Source organism: Acinonyx jubatus, chromosome E4 (genome assembly GCF_027475565.1).
Source record: "Acinonyx jubatus isolate Ajub_Pintada_27869175 chromosome E4, VMU_Ajub_asm_v1.0, whole genome shotgun sequence".
Classification (NCBI taxonomy): domain Eukaryota; kingdom Metazoa; phylum Chordata; class Mammalia; order Carnivora; family Felidae; genus Acinonyx; species Acinonyx jubatus.
Genome location: NC_069395.1, coordinates 8,467,122 through 8,484,647, shown reverse-complemented (window position 1 = coordinate 8,484,647; position 17,526 = coordinate 8,467,122). Strand labels below are relative to the sequence as shown.

The following is a 17,526-nucleotide window of genomic DNA, read 5'->3' as shown; positions in this document are numbered from 1 at the left end:
GCATAGACAGAATTGGCTCTGGCTGCCATAGTTTCTTCTTTGTGGATTCCTTGTCTTTGACTCACTTACAGTGAAACTAGAATCAGATGTGAATCACCCTTCATAATTTCAAATTACCGGTATATGCCTGAAATACACTTGAAGTATTGGATGTCCCTTAATAATAATTAGTGCCCTATCATTTTGTTCTTTCATTAGCCGTTTTCCTAATTTTTACTTAGTTACTGATATGGTCTTCATATCTGGCTATTTTTTCCCCAAAATGTGAACCTTTCGTGTTAGTGAACGATGTCACTGCATACTGAAAGGTAGCCAAATCATAATGGAAGATAACACAAGGTCTTGAGCCAGACGGCCTCAGTTTAAACTCTGATTCTCCCATCTATTATCTGTGAGAAAAGAAAATGAGTGCATCTTGGGTACCTTGGTGGCTCAGTCGGTTGAGCCACCGACTCTTGATTTCGGCTCAGGCCACGATCTCAGGGTCGTGGGATCGAGCCCCACGTGGGGCTCCCACACTGAGCGTGGAGCTTGCTTGGGATTTTCTCTCTACCTTCCTCTGTCACAATAAATAAATAAACATGAAACAAGAAAAGAAAATGAGCACGTCTCTTAGTTGTCTCTCGGTCTCAGTTTCCTCACCTCTATGTGGGTATAACAATGTACCCACATACTTCACAGGTTTCTTGTGAAGATTAAAAGAGCTAATTTAGGGGCGCCTGGGTGGCGCAGTCGGTTAAGCGTCCGACTTCAGCCAGGTCACGATCTCGCGGTCCGTGAGTTCGAGCCCCACGTCAGGCTCTGGGCTGATGGCTCAGAGCCTGGAGCCTGTTTCCAATTCTGTGTCTCCCTCTCTCTCTGCCCCTCCCCCGTCATGCTCTGTCTCTCTCTGTCCCAAAAATAAATAAACGTTGAAAAAAAAAAAAGAGCTAATTTATAAGCCACTCTTGGTGTTCCTACTTGGCACAACTTTTGCCGGCTATTATTACAATACTTGATACTGAAAACATGAGAGACGTCAAAGGGAGTTTGATGAAAATACTGTTTTTCTTATTACAATTTTCTATTTGAATCGCCAAATCAAGTGCTTGCCATGTACATACAGGTCCTGTGCTATCCACTTTACCTATATTATCCCATCCAACCCTCACGCTGACTCCACGATGTCGTATTTGTCACACCCATTGCCCAGATGAGCAACCTGAGCCTTGGGGAGGTTAAGAAATGTGCCACTTGGCACGTAGATAGTAAGCGACAGTGTGGGAATTTGAACCTGAACTGAATCCAAAGCTAAAATTAAACAAAATACATACTAATTATTCAAAGTCTTCATGCCTCTGTAAATAAAACAAAGAAAAAGAAAACACTTGGATGAATCTCAAAATAATTACGCTGAGTGAAAGAAACCAGACCAAGAAAAAAAGAAGCGAGAGCATCTCCTGCGTGATTCCATTTATATAAAACTCTAGGAGATGCAAACTAACAATAGGGACAGAGAACAGATCAGTGTTGCCTGGGGAGGGTATCAGGTGGGGGGAGGGGTAGGAGGGATGGGTCACAAAGGAGGAAACTTTTGGAGGAGACGGATATGTTGTGTTGCTTGTGGTGATGGCGTCACGGATACTTTTGTGTGTCAAAACCGCCCAAACTGTATACTTCAAATATGTCCCTTATGTTTAGTAAAGCTATTTCTTTGAAAAAGCAAACACTGGAGGGGAGGTTGGTGGGCTCGGTTGGGCATCCGACTTCAGCTCGGGTCACGATCTCATGGTTCACGAGTTCCAGCCCCGCGTCGGGCTCTGTGCTGACGGCTCGGAGCCTGGAGCCTGCTTCGGATTCTCTGTCTCCCTCTCCCTCTGCCCCTCCCCCACTCATGCTCTCTTTCTGTCTCTCAAAAACTGAATAAACGTTAAAAATTTTTTTAAAAAAGCAAACACTTGAGCTACTTTTATGCCCTCAAAATCTGACTCACTCAACACAAGGTGATTAATCATCATTAAGAACACAGCCCCGTGATGGGCAAAAAAGAAACAAACCCCCAAGCGTCAGGACCTCTGAGTTCATGGTGGTCTAACAAGATTACCATCACTTCACTGACCCTCCTGGTGCTCACCCCCTCCGCCTTGAACTAGTGGTCTGACTTTTGGTAAGAGTTACTTAACGAAATCTTCGTGTTCTTACTTAGAGTGAGGACATTCGAGGCGAGGAATCCTGAGTCACAGGCCTCCCTGCCCCATGAGGATGCAACGAGATGGTGGGCCTAGACCGCTCAGCGGAGTATTTGGTTCCTGGGAACCCTTTATCAAGGTCTGCTAGGTGCTGGGAAGGTGCAGGAAAGGTCCAGATGAGGCTCCCTGGGGTTTGCAGCTTCTGGGCTTCAGGTCCACAGCCGGGGAGGGGGTGGGGGGGAGAGGAGCCATTATCCCAAAGTGACTCAGTCATTACACAAATGTGTGCCCTGAGAGGCCCCGGGCACTGGGGGGCTGTGATCAATCAATGTGTCAGGCTCTCTCTGATTCCCTGGGGGGCTCTCCCCATCTTCCAGCTCCCACACTGCCCAGAATGCAGAAAGGAAGGCAGCAGCTACCCCACCCGGCTCGGACTTTTGCTTTTTCTGCAGAAAACACTGATGCAGGCTGCTTCTTTCCACTCCTCGCTCACCTTCCTGCGCTGGCCTGGCGGATAAATGAGGTAATAAGCTTAGCGCACGGAGCACAGACAGTGTCTGGGTCACAGGAGGCACTCAATAAACGTTAATTCCCTGCCCCCGTCCCTGTTGGAGAGGAGCCCTGACTTCCCAGAAATGCAAATCCACATGCACTCACCCCGGTCTGCTTTCCCTGGTTCTGCAGAAAGGGGCCTTTTTACACCCCCTCAAAGCCAGCCCGCATCCCTCTCCTCTGCTAATTGTCCCACAGAGGCCACCCTGAGGCCCGCGCCTCCCCGCAGAGGAGGCTGGGCTCATTACTGAGCCTCAGGAGCCTTTCTCTATCTTCACAGACATTGCTGGGTCGTCCATTTTAAATGACAAGGAAGCCGACCCGTTTATCAAGATCAGCATACTACTATATTATTATGATTATTTAGCATTTACATAACACTGTATTTGCAAAGTGCTTAATAATAATTTATTTATTGCTTCATCTAACTACTCACTAATGGAAATTCAAGGGGTTGTCCTGACCTCCACTCTGGAGATACCTCAGGCCATTTCCAATAGCTTCCCCAAGTCCCTCCCTCCCCCCGGTAAAATATTTTAATGAAAACCATCTGGCATATATACATATATATATACTTTTCTTTTTTTTGGCTTGTGTCTATTAAGACAATACTCCTACTTTACAATGAATAAAAATCGGCATTACTCTTATTATGAAGTCACCAAAGTCCTATTTCTCTAGACCAGACATGGAATGTAGAAGAGTAAATTCGAGAGCAAGTCTCTCTATTTCTTCCGCTCTGTGACGCCTGTAAATCTATATGGAATGGGATTTGATTTAATACAAATTCTCAGTCTTTAGCTTCCATGTAAGGAGGTTTTGTAGTAGAAGACAGTTTGGAGGAAAAGCTCACTGCTCCAGAGCACCCCCCCCCCCCCGCCTTTTCTTACCTACCACAATGAGTAATGTTTCTATCTCTGTCAAAATATTAGTAGAAAGACGATGATGAGCACGGATTGATATGTGTGAAAATTATACGGTAAAAATTGATGTGTATGTGTAAAACAATACATTTAACATGCAATACATAACAACACACATAATTTAAAAGTATCATACGTAAGGGATCTAATACCTATACACCTGTAAAAAAAAAAAAAAAATCAGTCGAGACAGGGATCTCCCAGCAGAGAGAAAATGGGTAGAGCGGTCTGGTCTCACTGACGGATGAGGAAAGAGACTACATTTCAAGGGGATCTAATACCTGACCCTTCTATCAAACTTGACTCAATGGGGGTAAGAAAAAAATCTCAAGTGAACCTCCAAGGACAACAGTTTGTTGGACGGTGCACCCTTCAGATTCCGGGGGGGTGCGGCTTCCCCCCATTAGCTGCTCAGACTCGTCCCCCGTGGATGCTTCATTTGCAAGCCGAGAATCTGAACTGACGACGCGGACCCTCTCCTCCTTTCCGTCCCTCTCTTTTGTGTTTGAACAAACTTGAAAGAAACCCAGGTCGGTCTGTGCCTTTTTTCTCCGTGGTCTCGGATCAAAGGTGTCTACCACAAAGGAATCTATCAAGAGACTTAATCAGGGCTTGTGAAATCAGAAGCCAACAAAACTATGTCTATTTCTGTAATTAAAAAAAAAAAAAAAGGCTGTCATCGGCAGGCTCCTGCAGAAGATTGTCATTGGCCCCTAGCTCCGGGAGTCACACAGGTAAATGGAAGTTCATAATTTAAGAGGTTGTATTGGCTAAGATTTTAAAGTCTATTCAATAAGGTTTTGTGTCAATTCATGGAGGATGGACCCATAAGTACTTAAGACCGGTATGTGGGATGCTTGAGAGAGTGTCAGGAAGGAGATCTCTGGCTTCGCTTCGCGGCTGCTATCAGAGGCCTGGTAAAAGAAGGTATAACCCCCTCCCCCTCCCCAGCCACCAAGAAGGCTCAGCATTGTTCTGGGCAAGACTCGAGACTCACTCCCTTAAACAATTGTTTCAGGGCATGCAGTAGAGGAATCAGGGACTTCTGGAGGCCGGCGTGAATCTACCCAGACTAACCACGCCACGTTCATTCACCATTTACCGTTTGGTAAGGGGGCCCAAGGAACCGCGCAGAATGTCCACGACTGTGTTTCTTCACGACGCTGAACAAAATCCCTCCTGCCGTTCCTCGGGATAAGGCGGGCCCGGTGGGAGGTGACCTGCCAGTTGTGGGGAAGGACTCGTGACAAATGGATCAGGCCTCAGCCCCGGGAGCTCTCTCGAGTTTGCTACCAGGCTGGGGGCCTGGCCTGGCCTGTCCCAAACATCACTGAGTTGGATGAAAGAAGCATCCCAGGGGGGCTTAGGTGCACAGCCTTCAGAGTCAGACAGAGGGGGGTTCAAATCCCGATTCTCCTCCACTCTGGCCGTGTGTCCCCAGACGATTACTCAACTTTTCTCAGTCACAGTGCGCTCAACTATCAAACGGGGATAGCACACGCTCCAGAGAGGCAACGTGAGTGCCGAGTGAACTAACTTGCTGTGCAAAGCCCAGGACCCGTCAGAGAGATGCTCCAAATGTGGCACTCTTCGTCGCGCATTAACCACACGGTCTGTGAGTAACGAGCTCGTATGCCAGAGGATGACACCCGAGTCTGGAAAGGCCTCACCAGGCTGGACTCAAGGAGCAAATCGAATAGGGTGGCATTGAGCGAGGATGAATGGAAAGACACTACAGTTAGGGGTGGAGCACAAGCTGCACCCAGGTCCGGTGGGGAGCACAGCTCACCTGGGGTGTTACCCGACTCAAAGCTCCTTCCCGGGTCTATGGGGTGGGGTGGCCGCCAAAAAGCAAATGCGGTCTCAAAGAGGCATAAGGCAAACCCATTTTCTGGAACACAGGGAGCAATAGTGCCTGACTCCATTACCCTTCTCTGGGTGTTAATAAGAGTGGCAATAAACTGGGGTTTTCCAAAGACATAATCAGGATGGTGAGGGGGCATAAACCCCATCAGAGCAAAGAACGGCAGAAGCCAGGGAAACCAGGGAGGCTCAGGACAAGGGTCCACAGAGAACAAAGCAGTTACATGCGCCACGATGAATTAGGGCCATTGGGCTACCGGTTCCCAGTTCCGTCCCTGCTTCAAGTGGCTCAGCAGGGAGCTAAGACAAGGGGGGGATTTCCAGAAAGGAAGGTTGCTATGCAATTCAAAAACAATACCTCTAACCATTAAGGCTGCCCCCACATGGGAAGGGAGCGAACTCCCTTCTCCAGGAGTGTCCCGGTTGAGGCTGCAGGATGGTCCCTGAAGGAGGTCCCTAGAGCAAGGTTCCACCTACAGCCCCGTGCCCCAGAAATCGTTTGCAAAATCGTATCAGCCTACGCCTACGTGCGTTTTTCTCTAGGGAGAGGGCTCATGGCTTGCCTTGGATCCTTTATGGAGCCTGAAACCCCCCAAAAAGATTAAGATGAACTGAGCTGGTGTATTACTGCTTTCGATATTTATGGAACACCTATATGCTCCTAGGCTAGGTACTGAGGACACAGACGTAAGATATTGTCTCTGTCCTTATAAAGGGGAACTCCAAGTCTGGTGCGTTCTTTTCAACAGTCGAGTTTAAAAAACTCCTCATCTGCACTGTGATGGGGAATGGTTTCCAGTGGAGCAGCAAGACACAGAATGGCTTATTCTACCCGCGATGATCTTCCTTCCAACTCTGGGATTCAGGGGATTCCACGAGGGACAGTGGCAAGGTCCACTGGCCCCCGCCCTTCCTTGGGGGGAAGTTCTGCTGACAGCCTCACCAGGGATACCAGGAGGATGGGTTCGGCAAAACAGCAAGACATCCCGGCAAACTGACACCCCAGCAAGGCTCTGGGAATCACTCAACTCCAGACCTGCCTCTCCCGCCAAGATCCATCCCATCTACGATGAGGCAGGCTTTCCCCAGGACGTCTTAAAATGAGATGCCATGACACCTGCAGGAACGTGATCTTGATCAGTTCGTGAAAACCCAAATCACTGGCTGCCTGGGCCTTTGAGCACACATTAAACTGCCAACCTGCCTTACCCTTACGTACCCACGACAGAACGCCTGCTGTATTGGGCCAATAAATTAGAGGCAGCAGTGACTCTCACCCATCAAAATCTTACCTGGCTTCCAAGGCCTGGCTGTCACCCTACTTCTTCCAGAGGTCTCCCCAAGCCCCGTGCCTACTGAGAACACTCTGTTCTCTGAACCCCTGTAGCTCCCACTCTATGTACCTCTCATTAGGCACCTACTGTTTACCATTTTGTACTCCTGTCTAGCTGGATCCTCTGAGCACATTTTGTCTTGTTTTAGACCAGACAAGTTCTTGCCTGACTACATCATCAACTCTCCAGGCATGGAGAACCTGGCTTATGTCCTTCTCTGTCTTCCATCTAGCTCTGCCTAGGGCCGGCTATGTCAAAGGGGCTCAATTAAATCGGATGGAATAATGATTATAAAACGAGAGTGTTGAGGAGAATCAGCTTGATCTGGTTGCTAAGCATGTGGGAAAGGAGGGGTGGAGGTGGGATTTAAGACCCCCGCAGAGAGATAGAGGAATCTTCTATACCTCTCATCGGTCCCCACACCTGAACCAAATAGGAGGCCGGGAGCAATGCTCTCCTGGTCTCTCACTGTGATCTTCCAGAGGAACCCTGGACAAGGAAGGCCATGGAGACGGGGCAATGCCAGCAAACAGTCCCCCTGATTACTTTTAAATTTGTTTGACTAGAATCATGGAATGCTAGAGCTGGAAACATGATAGAATTCAAAAGTATAAACTCCTCATTCTAAAGGTGATGAATCTAAGGGCGGCAGAAGTAATTTTAGAGTGAGAATTTTTTAAATGACTTGGTAATAGAGCCCATTAGGAGCAAAACTGAGACTCGTACCCAAATCACCTGCGTTCCAGATAAGTGCTTCTCTACCCAAACCTTCCAGAACTCTCCTGTATCTGCCTAAATAGAAACCATGGTCCTGGCAGAGGCCTCCAGGGCCACCTACTAATGGTCTTGTGTTCCTCTGCTCCAGCCATGCTGACCTCTGCTCTGTTCTTTGAAGCACCAGGCATGCCTCTGCCTCAGGACCTTTGAACATGCTGTCTCTGCCTAGATTGCTTATGCCCCCCACACACATCCACGTGGCTTGCTGCCTCCCCTTTTCTCGGTCTTGTTCACCTGTCTCCTTACAGAGGCCTTCCCTGGCCATCCCAGCTAACATCACATGTTAGCCTGCCCCAAACATTTGCTCTCTTCCTCCTCTGCTAACCGTTCTTTTTAGCATTTACCGGTAGCATTCTCAATGTGTTCCTTATTCATTTTGTTTCGGCCTCTCAACTTTAGTATCATGTGTGTTCTCACAAAGCAGGGATTTTCAACCTGCTGTTTGTTCATGATCTATCCCCAGTGCTTGACACAAGGCCTGGTACACAGAAGGTGTTTAGTGAATGCTTATCAAATAAATGAAGGCAGGGCTGACCGGGACAAGAGAAAAAGCTCCGGAGTTTCTTCTAGTCGTCGGGTTTTTCCTAGAAAACTGCCAGAGCCACATGGAGCCCCGTCGGGGAAGTGAACCCGCCTCCCTCTGCCGGTAGGTGTGGTCCAGGCTCCCTGACAAGCAGGGCAGGAGAAAGCAGATGGATGTCACGGGGTTTTAACAATGGATTTCAAACTGTGGCCTTGGAGTTTTTCAGTGCACCACCCTGCATCTTGTAGCATCTAAGTAAACCTCCGTAGATAGACATGATGTCTGGGGCTGTTTGGGGCAGGGGAATCCCTGAGGTCATATTTAGGTTTTGTTAAAATAAAAGCTCATTATGAATTCATGCTGGAGATAAAAATCAACATTCAAACTGTCAGGGGTCTATTTGCCAGTGGCCAGGAGAACCCTTCTCATCGGCCAGCAAGGATCCCCTAACCGCACTCAGAGAGCCACTGACCTAGATGAGGACACAGAATACGGAACCAGAACAATTACAGTCACGAGCTACCCACATTCATTGTGAAGTATCTTTGCCTGTGAGTCGTGCAAGTTCATAACCGGCTCTCAGAGGGACTCAAAGCATCTGAGTCCTGATCCGCACCTGCGCCCCACGGAGCATCACCTGCGGGAGGGGGTCAGACTCCCAGGGCCTCTGATGTGAGCCCAGACCTTCCCCAGGGTCTCTCATGGACTCTCGGCCACCGTGGATTCGTCAAGGGCCAAAGAAACCCAGGAGAGGATTCCTTTGTACTCAGTGACCCAAATCCAGCCATTTCCAGGCATTTTCCAAGTCAAAATGTCACAGGGTGGACATTTTAGCTCCGCCCATCCCTCGCCCACATTGTTTGCAAGCCAGCTAGGTTTCAGAGCACAGAGCCTTTCTCTCTCCACTTTCTTGCACCCCAGGTGGGGTTCCTGCATGCCGGGTAACCGCTGGGACTCAGCAGTCCAAGCACCGGCTCAGAGCAGGAATATTCGCCAGGAAAAATCTCAACCCTTAACCGTGGAGCTCACACTGGCCCTCCCAGCCTTCCAGCGCCCCGTGCACGGAGCCAGATCAGCTTGGTCTTGATGCTTAGACCTTGGTCTTGATGCATCCAAGCCCTTCCTGCCTCGAGAGTCGCTCTGGAAACCGAGTGTCCACCCAGGGAGGGAAGGACTGCTCAGGGCAGACACCGGCTGTGAACACGGCCTCCCTCAGGAGTTCCCTCTGGCCATGGCTGAACCAGCAACCAGGAAACCACCAGCCATTTCCTTATGGGTCTACCGCATATGCTTGGCCAACGGAAGCTAGCTGGAAGCTTCTTCCGTTCTTTCTTTCTCCAGATTCTCTTCCTCCCGCGCGAATGCTGGGGGCCCACCTGAGACCTAACATTTCTCTGTTTTGAGAATAGATGAGTATTTATTAGAATTAAACAGCTGGGGGCCCTGTGATATTTAGACGGGCATTAGGAGGAGTGTATGAGGAGAAGATAATGCTGGGTCTTTTTTTTCTGTAAACCAGTCTGGGCTTAGTTACTGAGGGGATTTCTCGGGTCTCCTGTGAGAGCCAGATACAGTTAATTTCCTGCAAAAGCTGCGGGCTGGGCCGCGCTGATATTGCAGTGTTATTTAGAATAGAAAGGTCAGGCCTGAGATTGAATAATCATTGACAAGAAATCCACGGGGGATACAAAGCAGTTGGTGAGCGGCGACTGAAACCCAGCCTGATTCCTCCCCACCGCTTTCCTTCCTTCCAGGTATCCGGCCGATCCTGAGTTTGTTTATTTTTCTTCCCGCATGCTCAGAGCTGATGGGCAAAAGGTGAGATGGGACAGGGGGAGAGGGGACAGTTTTCAGGTCTCATTCAAGATGGGACACTTCACCCCATGCACTTGGTAGGCCTACTCTGGGGCCGCCATTGACCCCAGGCACCCGCACCTGAATCGCAAATGCTGGCTTCCTCCTCAGCACCTCAAGGCACTTTGTCCCCAACAGAGCATTTTTTTTTTCTGCGTGGTCTCTGAGCTGTAACCCGCACAGCCCAATTTCATAGCCTGTCCTGGGTGTGAAGTCAGGTGTCGAGCATCACAAAAGCGCCAAGGCGGCCAGATGGATAGAGCACCTGCTACGCGCCATGCGTGTGCCGTGCTCTTTGATTAATCCTGGTGGCCCTGAGACCCTGCTGCACAGTGAAGGAAAAGGCTCAGAAGGTTCAGAGAGGCTGAATAACTTGCTCAAGATCTCCCAGCTTCCAAGCGGCAGGACAAAGGTTTTACAAAGAGGGCTCTCGGCACCACGTGATCTCCTAAATTTCCGAATTTCCACCGTTCTCTGAATGCTATTCTCCTTCTCTTTGATGCAGTCACCCTAGAGGAGTTCTCAGAAACCCAGGCTTTCAATATAAGTTTCTCTCTCGTGGAAAACCATCTGTAGCCACTATTTCGGAGGCCAGATCCCACAAACTGGACGGCACAGGGTTGTGTCCAGGTTGGAAACAGGAGAAGGAGGCCATGGGATTTCTGAGGTTCCCTTTAAATATCAGATGTCACCCAGCTTATTTATTTTTAAATTAGGTTAGCTTGTTAAAAGTTTGGTCTTGGGGGGCACCTGGGTGGCTCAGTCAGTTAAGCGTCCGACTTCGGCTCAGATCATGATCTCACGGTTTGTGAGTTCAAGCCCCACACTGGGCTCTGTGCTGACCGCTCAGAGCCTGGAGCCTGCTTCAGATTCTGTGTCTCCCTCTCTCTCTCTGCCCCTCCCTTGCTCACGCTCCGTCTGTCCCTCTCTCAAAAATAAATACACTTTTTAAAAAAAAGGTTTGGTCTTGAAACCATTCTTCAAAGCATAGTCATCTTAATCTGTGGACTTTAAGGGGGACGGATGTTAAAATAATCAACAAATAGTCTACCAACCAGCAATTGAATTAACATCCAGGTTATGGTTAAAGTTATTCTGAAGGTCATGATTGGAGCCAGGTGAGGGTTAGTGTCCACGTTTCTCGTTAGAATAAGGGGAGGTCTATGGTTGCAAAGTCAGGATCAAGGTTATATCTCTGTGGATAGCTCGTAATCTAGGTAAGATTGTCAGTAGGGAAGGCTACTCGAGGATGACTTCCTGGCACAATGGCTTTTGGCCACAGCTCGTCTGACACTGTCCTGTGTTGTGACAGAATGTTCTGGCATCCAGTGACCCTTTCTGTGCTCTCTGAGACTCCATGGCTGGGAGGTATGGAGAAATCATGGAAAATGGGATTCAAGATAGGAGCTGGAACAACAGCTTCTCCCTGAGGGTTGCCCACCAGGAGGCATGAGACCCGGGTAGGAAAGTGATTAGACACCCCCAGTCATCCACTTTATCCCGGGTTATATAAATTTATCTCCTTCGCTGAGATGCAATTCGATCTCAAACCAGTTGTCAAACCAGTTATGGAACAATGAATAGAAACATCTACTCGGTATTTATACATTTTAAAATGTCAATTAAAAAAGATGTGTGTTTAAGGGGCTGGTATTTGGACTAGAAGCTTGGAGTCCTGAGTTCTTTCTCTGGATCGGACTCCTCTTTCTTCTGAAAACTTGAGGAAGTTTGGTGCCTCGAGTGCATTTCCTGAGGCTCCAGAAAGCTCGGGGACTTGCCCTGCTAGTCCGTCTTAAAAGCTCTGCGTTCTCCAGTGCAGCAAGGACGTCTGCTATCTTTTCTCCCCAGCCCCTCCTGAGCTCCTAGTCCCGCAGCCGGGCCAGGACTGCCTGTTTCTTCCCCCCTGCACCTGAACTCCGCAGTGAGACAGGATGATAGACATGGAGAGCAGGAAACTGTATGTTCTGGAAGAAAAACAAAGAGGTGATACCACTATCGCACGTGGTCGATAGCTCAGATTCTGCCAAAGTCCAACCCGGTATCTTCACTTCGCAGTCGGGGCCCCGTGGGAAAGTTGCTCAACCTCTCTACCCTTCAGTTTGGTCATCGGTCGTGGAAACGACGATGGCACCTGCCTGTGGGTTGTTGAGGAAATTGAGGAAGTGAATACGGGCAGAGCCCTAAACCAGTGCCCCGTCCAACGTAATCACAATAAGGTGGAGACAGACCTTTTCCTGCCTGCTGTGCCTTGGTGTCTTCAAAGCACCTTTCCCAGGGCTGAGCACCCTGGCGTGCACGAGAACTAATTGTGGGTGGGGGTTGGTGGTGATTCAGGTGGGGACTGCGGGCTCCTAGGCTCTCGTCCTGGCCCTTCCTCTGGACGTGGTTTCAGAAGCACCTTCAGAAGCGGTTTAAGGCTGCTTTGGGGCAGCAGGAAGCCATTCATTAACTCAGCAAACACCTGTATGGGCCAGTGCCACCCCGGCCACTCACTGCACAGCCCCTGCCTCTCTGTTTGAAGATGGGACTCAGGACACCTGCCCCATCACACTCACAGGACTATTGCCAGGCCCCAAAGGAATGTGTCGGCACAACCCACAAAACGCCAGACGACCTGGTGGCGTTAGTAGAATAAGCACGGTGACTGTCACCCCCTCCAGGCTCGTGGCCCTGCTGTCAGGTGGCCGTCCCTCCAGGGTGGGGCGGCACCAGATCAGACAGATGACCTCGGGAACGCAAGCTCCGTGGCACCATCTGGCATCCTCTGTGCCTCTGATTTATCAGCGCAGATCTGTTCCCACCCATAAAGGCAGGTTAGGCGACACCTTTACTGCCTGGCACAGTATGGAGCGGGGACGATCTTACGCATGCAAGGACAAGGTGCGGAGGCTCACCCCTGCCACCTCAGCACGCGTGTCTTCAGCTAGGAAAGGCCGCAGGTGCTGCCCCGGAGACCGCGGCCGCTCTAGCCGCCCCGGGATGGGTCAGGCTGAGCCCCCAACAGCACAGCGACCAAGGCCGTGCCAGGTGTCGCCCTCCCCTCCCCCACCCCCTCCCCGGTTGGCTCCGGTGGCTGCCATCCCTGAAGTTTATAGGTATCGTTACCTATGAAAAATCTGTTCCATCTGAAGACGGTCCGGGTTGGGGACGGGTGGCAGATTGCAATTTAATGATCAGATGAAAATATGCTAAAGCAAACAAATAAATAAATAAAAAGCCCAGCAGCCCGGAGCACCACAATTCATTCTGTGGGCAACGGAGGCTGGGGCTCCAGAGACCAGCTCGTAACTCACCCCACAGGCAGGTTTAGGAGCCCGTTACTGTATGACCACAAGGAGAAACAACTCTCCAAGAAAGATTTACACCCGATGGCGCTGGAGGCTGAAGGGCTAGGGGCCGGGAGAGGAGAGAGGAGTGGGGGGGAAACCAGCGGGTCCCGGCGCTGATAGTGGGCCAGGGCTGGTGGGAAGCTTCCTCACGTCAAGTTCAGTGACCCGCGTCTTTCCTCCCCTTACGAGTGCTTCCCACTCTCCACAACCCACCACCCTGGAACCAACTCTAACGGCACTTCAACCTAACCTGATAATACCCCATGCCATAACGTAGGGTCATGTGTCTAGTCTGCGTCTTACCAGGCCGTGATCTCATGAGGGATGAGAACGGAAACGATTTATCTTCTTACCCCTACGTCACGAAGGAGCCTCTCCTCCCTCAGACCCTGAGCGCTGAGAGCCTGCTTCACAGGACTCTGGAGCGGGGAGCAAGACGGATGAACGCGCCATCCGGGTCCCACGCGGCCCTCCCTCGAGTCCCTGCCCTTGCTCTCGCTGGCCTGCATTCGGTAGCGGTCCCCCCCCCCCAGCCTCCCTGCTCTGACACAGCCATTGCACCTGCTGCCTCTCCTGCCTCGACCTCTCTTCTCACCCATCGTGATATAATTCACCTGCTTTCGCAGATTGCAGCTTGGGAGGCAGCTCCCCAAGAAGACATTGTTGACCCCCCCGACCGATCCAATTTCCTTTAGCGTCAACACTCCTAGGCTCCTAATTCTCGTATTCATATTACTTACCAAGTTGCAGATTTACACCCATCTGTGCACATCACCGTGGATTGATGAGAGACTGGCCTCCCCCCCCCACCGCCACTAGCCTGGAAGCACCTTGAGAGGAGAGACTAGGTATTTTCACGTTTGCTCGTCACCCCCCGGCCCAGCACCCGGAGCAATGCCAGACACGTGGTAAGCTCTCAGGAAACACCTGTTGATCGGAAGGGCGGGACCTTTCCTTCGGGATGTCGTCACCCTATGTGAAAGGGACATCACTGGAGCCCCCCCACCACACCCTATTACTCCATGACCCGTCACCCTTTGCTCTCCCCTGATAAGTCTACGGCTGTTACGGTAGCAGGACCCCACGGAGCTGGGTATAAAAGTGTTGAGGGCCCGGGATGGTGGTGGGTTGCTGTTGTGTCTGGAGGGAAGAGAAAAAGGGTGAGGGGATCTGAGGTAATCATTCATTTCCTCCCTTTGGGGAAACTTTTTTTTTTTTTTTTTTTACTCATACTCAGCAAATGATGCTCTTGTACGAATAACAAATGTCAAATGCTCTGTCTGGGACTTGGCGGAGACAGAACATTAGCAAAGGCAGAGCCATTCAGCGAAAAGGACAGAATTTCTGTTTAAGAACTGAAAAGCCAAGTAACAAATGTCACCAGGAGGCTCCAGGGAGGCCGCTTTGCATCAACCACAGGCACTACGGAAAAAAACAAATGCATCCACAGCGACTTTTAATCACCTTGCACTTCCCCCTTCTGGAATCTTCCACGGGCTCTCTCACTCTGACGGGACCCCAGCTCTCGGCACTGTAGGATCCGCGGGTCACCATCCTGGTGGGACGGAGCCCTGGGGAGCAACCGGGGGAAGCGTGGGAGCAGCCAGGGACGCCCTGCGTTGTGACTCCATAAACAGCATCACGAATAAGGACACCGCATCTCCAGCCATGGTGGTTTGGCTTCCGGTAAACTTGTTGGCTTATTCACTTGACAACTATGAGCCGAACTGCGTAGCACACGTGGGAGAGGTTGTTTTCCCACACTAGACTGTATTGGGGATCATGTCTGATTGGCCTTTTTTATTTCCACTGAGGACACAGGTGTGTGGACTGACGTCGAGGGACTTTCGGATCAGAAGGGGACGGGTGTAAACGACTAATTGCGACAGGATAGGATCCAGGCTACAAGGGAGGCACACACAGAGTGCTGGGGGGTGACAATCCTCTATGGGGACTCCAGGCAAAATGGGTGACGTCAGCACTGTGCCTTGAAATACAGGGAAGTGTTGCACCAGGGAGAAAGTCGTCGTAGGCAGAAGAAAGTGTGTGTGCAGAGGCAGGTCCCGGGGAAGGCAAACAGCCTTTACTTATGCCAGTATTTTCTCTGGGGCCAAGCCACCGTCACCTCTTGTTCCAAATACTGCAATTGTCTCCTGAGTGGCCTCCCTGTGTACAAACTGTGGTCTGTCCCCAACACCGCTGCAAGCGTCATACAGAGACGCACGGGCTGTGTCACACGACATCATCTCCTGCTCCAAAGCCTCCAAGGCCTCCAGGCTCACTCAGAGGAACAGCCAAAGTCCTTAGCAGGCCCCCCAGGAGGCTCTGTGTTCTGCGCTCCTTCAACCATAATTTTCAGAGAGATGTCCTCATAGTCCTGTTCTGACTCAGCCACCGTGGGCTCAAACCAACCAGAGGTGCTCCTGGCTCAGGGCCTTTGCAAGGGCTGTTCCCCTGTCTGGAACTGCCTGCTCAGATCCTCCAACGGTCTGCTCCCTCACGTCCTTCAGCCTGTCCCCCCAGGCCACCCTATCTTGACTCACAGTAGGACTTCCTCCTTTCTTACCTTCCCCCCAGCACAATTACCACCCAATACTCCATTTGCTCACTTGTTTTGTTCGCTGCCTGTGTCCTTCCCACGGGGACCTAAGCGCCCTGACAACAGAGGTTCGGTTTAGTGTTGGGTCCCTGTTCCCAGCCCAGATCCTGGCACGTGGGGTGTTTGTCCCTCGCTGAGCGAAAGAATAAAGGAATAGATCACAAAGAAGTGGGTGTCCAAGCCAGTGCCAGGGGCAGTCAGGCCTATTAGAGCTTAAAAATAATTAGGATTCTTTCTTTCTATTTTTTTTAACGTTTCTTTTATTTATTTTGAGAGAGAGCATGCGCAAGGGAGGGGCAGAGGGAGAGGGAGAGAGAGAATCCCAAGCAGGCTCCGCACCGTCAATACGGAGTCCGACATGGGGCTCGATCTCACGAACCGTGAGATCACGACCTGGGCCAAAATCAAGAGCCGATGCTCAACCGACTGAGCCATGCAGGCGCCCCAGTTAAGATTCTTCCAATAAGTCACAGACTTGAGGTTCATAAGCTGGGTGGGCAGAGCTCACTTAAACAAAACTGCGAGGTCGTGCCATCCAGGTTTCTCTTCCTCCTCCCTCCACGCTTTCCCTGAGCTTTTGTTCCTCTTTGCAGCCACCTGTTTTGACGTCTTGCTTCCCAAATGCCAGAGGTCTCACAAAATTCAGGGGGGGTGGAGGGATATGACACACCTTGCATGTCTTCCTTGAATGGCTTTGGTCTCTCCCCTCCCTTCCCCCCCCTTTATATTTCCGCTTCTGCCTCTCCCTCCTTTCTATGCTCCTTCTCGTTTTCCCTCCTCTCGTTCTGTCCCTTCTTTGTCCTTTCTACCTCCCCTTTCTCTCTTCCCTTTATTTTCCTGTGTCCTGCCTCATTTCCTCCCTCCCTCCCTTCTTCTCTTTACTGAGTACCTACTAGATGTGCAACATGGTGCATCCTTCTCTGTGTGTGACAGATCTGGCCCCTTAAAGTCTCGCCATTTATGTGGAGACACAAGATATTTGGTTATAGTTCAAGGCAGGGCCAGAGACACACAGGAAAGGTTTGGAGGAATGGGGAGCCCGGGGAGCAGAAAGGCTTCACAGAAGAGATGGCCGCTTGCTCCAAGACGGAGTCTGTGACTGAGGCGGGGACCATCATTTACGGCGGCTGACATCATGACACCAGGAGCGAGGTTTGCAAACAGGCTGGAAGAAGGGAACCAGCTTGGAATTCTGGGGGTGTTGTCGGAAGACTATTGGCAAGAGCCAACGGTTCTAATCTGAACTTACGGAGAAAAGGAGAGGTCAGTAAGGGCCCTCCACAGTCAGTACAGTAGAACCTTGGTTTGCAAGATGATTCATTCTGGAAACGCGCTTGTCATCCAAAGCACTCGTACATCAAAGCAAATTTCAAGAACCATTGGCTCAGTTGTGATCGTGTGATGTTTGGTGTCACACACTACTCGCATTGCAAGACATCGCTCGTTCATCAAGTTAAAATTTATTAGAAATGGTTGCTCGTCTTGCGAAACACTTGCGGAACAAGTCACCGGCAACCCAAGGTTTTACTGTATTTCCTTTCTACCGTTCTCACCTTGTTTCTTCACCTCTACAGAGCAACCTACCTTCACACACATATATTTCT

The 17,526-nt window shown here is 50.4% G+C and overlaps 1 protein-coding gene across 2 annotated transcripts in view; it reads right to left on the bottom strand.

The window, feature by feature from the left end:
* Positions 1-17,526, bottom strand: part of PBX1 (PBX homeobox 1) — a 327,302-nt gene that overhangs the window by 7,184 nt on the left and 302,592 nt on the right. The gene's annotated exons all lie outside the window — the stretch shown is intronic.